General features: G+C 40.8%; 1 pseudogene; it reads right to left on the bottom strand.

The window, feature by feature from the left end:
* Window positions 1-769: 769 nt before the first annotated feature.
* LOC107153469 lies at window positions 770-1,240 on the bottom strand (annotated as a pseudogene).
* Window positions 1,241-3,107: the final 1,867 nt, after the last annotated feature.

The raw sequence follows: 3,107 nt of genomic DNA, 5'->3' as shown, positions 1-3,107 counted from the left end.
TTTGCTCTACTTCAAGAGATTTATTTATTTATTTATTTATTTTTGTGGTGCTGGAGATTGAACCCAGGGCCCTATGCATGCGAGGCAAGCACTCTATCAACTAAGCTATATCTCCAGTCCCTATTTTAATAATCTTTTGAAAGAACAAGTTTTGAATTTTATTTGTCAAATCTACTTTTATTATGATGGTTTTAAAATGATATAAGTTCATTTCTTATTTTTTCTTTTTAGGAAAGCTGCTTGTGCTATTTCCTCAGCTTATACAATTTTATATTTCTTATGTTCAAGCACATGTATGTATACTTAAGGCTATAAATTTTCTCCTGAATACTGCTTTGTACATATCCCATAGATTTTTATATGTCACCCTTTTATTATAGTTTGTTTCTAAAGAGTTTTTCATTATAGTTTTTATATTTTTTGGCTCATGCTACCATCAGCTTTCTCCTTTCTCCCTTTTATCTTGTTTATGATAATTAGTTTGAGAATACAAATTTCCCTCTAATACCAATTTTGTTGAATTTCATAATTTTAGTATGTGATACCTTATTACCCTTGAGTTCCAGACATTTCATAATTATCATTGTGCAAATTTGTTTCCAAAATGTATTCTTTTTTCTCCTCATTAATACAGTATTTATTTGTCTTCCCTTTGTCAAAAACCCTGAGCCAAACACTTCCCCAGACTCTCGGGGGAGGAGGTATAGGAAAAGGGACATATAAGGGAGGCAAGACACTGGAGAAAGAATGAGAGGTGGAGACTGCTTCCTCACATGGCAAAGAGTATGAGAAAGGCCACCCTCAGGCAGAAGAGCCCCATGGCCTCTGAGAGGGCAAAGCCCAGAATGGCATAGGAGAAGAGCTGTTGCTTCAGAGAAGGATTCCTGGTATAACCAATAATAAGGCTTCCAAATACAGTTCTAATCCCGCTCCAGAGCCAGTCACCCCAACTGTGGCAGCCCCAGCCTCAATGAATTTGTCTGCTATGTCAATGTCCCTTGGAAGCTGTGGCTAGGGATAAGTGAGGTCAGGGAATGTAAGACTGCCAAGCTGCTGAAGCTCTCATATGTCAGTGTCTCTGGTCAGTTCAGCACCACTGCAGATAAACAATGTGGTTGGCTCAGCAGCTGAGAGGTACTCTTGACCAAGGAATGAGTGGAGAGGAACTTGGAACAGGCATACATTTGCATGAGGTGAGTGGCTGTGGCAAGAGAGTTGCTCCCAGTGCAGAGAAGACAGAGAGCTCCAAAATGTATTAACATTGTCTTTTTAAATGTTTCTTTCCAATTTTATTGCAACTTCACGAGAGAATATGATTTGTATAATATCTTGAGGTTTCCTTGCCCATCCTTACAATCAATTTTTCAATACACAATATAGAAACTTGAAAGGAACACATATTCTCCATTGGATATGGGTTCATATTTATCTGTAAAAATGAGTTTAAGATATTCCAATTTTATCTTGTTTTATAGAGTCTCACTAAGTGTTTTTTTTGTTCAGATCTTTTGAGCTAGCGAATCTTTTCATACATTCTGGATGTTTTTCTGCTTATTAGGTTTATAGATGGGGGAATGGAGACAAGCCTGGTATCTGTTTGTTCAGGACTGGTGAATTTTCAGTTGCCTTAATTGTGCCTTTCCGGGTAAGCTCCCTTGCCTATCCAAGCAAGTGCAGTGAGGCGCACGTCAGATGTATTTCCCTTGAGTTGCCGATGCCATCAGAGGGTTCCACCTATTTGTTTTTTGCAGCTGAGGCACTGCCTAGTGTACTAATAATGATTGACTATGTCAGCTGGCTTCCACCTGGTGAGCCAGCCCACCCTGTGAAGATGAGCCTACAGGTGTGGAATCTCTCCTTCAGAGATCTTAAGTCCCCCATGAATTTCTGCTCTGATGGTGTCTAAGGTCCCTTCCCAACCCTGGCCCTGCACAGAAATAACCCTGTGGACTTGCTTTCTTCCATTATGGTTTTTACAGTGCCCTGGATCCCTTGCACTGTGTCAAACCCCAACTTCCTCATTTCTTCACTCTGATGTCCCACACTGGCACATTCCACTTGTGCTCTTCCCTGAGTTTTATGGGAAGTGATTCTATGTGGCACTAAGAACATGATGTTTTTTTGAAAACAGGAATTTCAGCAGATATTTGCATACCCATGTTCATAGCAGTATTATCTACGATGGTCAAAAAGTGAAAGCAACCCAACTGACTATGGATAAATGAATGGCTAAGCAATATATGGTTATACATACAATGAAAAAATCATTCAGTGTTAAAAAGGAAGGCAATTCTAACACATGCTGCAATATGAATGAACCTTGAGGACATTATGCTGAGTAAAATAAGCCATTCATAGAGAAAGAAAATAGAATGATGGTGGCCAGGAGTCAGGAGTTGGTGTCTATTGGGTGTGGACTTCTAGAATGATCAATAAGTTCTATGGATGGATGATGGTGAAGGTAGCACTATGGGAATGTACTTAGTGCCACTGAATTATACACTAGAAAATTGTTGTAAATTGTATGTTTTGTGTTTTTTTTTTTTCACAATTTAAAAATCATGCCAGCTCTCATCTGTCAAATTGAAGTTGTGTGTATCCTGAATGGTTCTAGGAGTTAATAGGGCAGAACTCCTACAGAAGGTATGGGCCAAGGCTCAGATTACCACCCAGAGGCCATGTCTGTGCACTTGTCTGAACCCATTTGTCTTTCAGTAGTGCTTTGACAGCTATTCCTCCCTCAGGAGCCTCAGCACCCACTTTTGTTCTCTCCCCTGACTTTCAATAACCTTGACCTTGGAGACTTAGCTTTAGGGTTGTCCCAATCAGGGAATCTGTGTGTCCTGTCCCATGTCTTTCTCTGCACCATGTAGATGCCCATCCTAATCCTCGGAACACTCCATTGCACCTCTTTTTTCTGAGACATCTGCTTCCTGGTTGCATTTGAAAATGCAGGACAAACCTTCAGTTGTGACCGACAGAGGCCAAAGCAGCTCCTTCCAGGGCCCTGTGCTGTAATGCACAGTCTGCCAGCATTGCTGGGAGCCAGGGCTGGTGGTGACATCCCTGGGGCAGTAGTGCTGCTTTTCAACCTGGGAGCTGACTAG

Source organism: Marmota marmota, unplaced genomic scaffold (assembly GCF_001458135.2).
Source record: "Marmota marmota marmota unplaced genomic scaffold, marMar, whole genome shotgun sequence".
In the NCBI taxonomy this organism is placed as follows: Eukaryota; Metazoa; Chordata; class Mammalia; order Rodentia; family Sciuridae; genus Marmota; species Marmota marmota.
The sequence above is the reverse complement of the archived record's forward strand: the minus strand, read 5'-3'. Positions and strand labels throughout refer to the sequence as shown.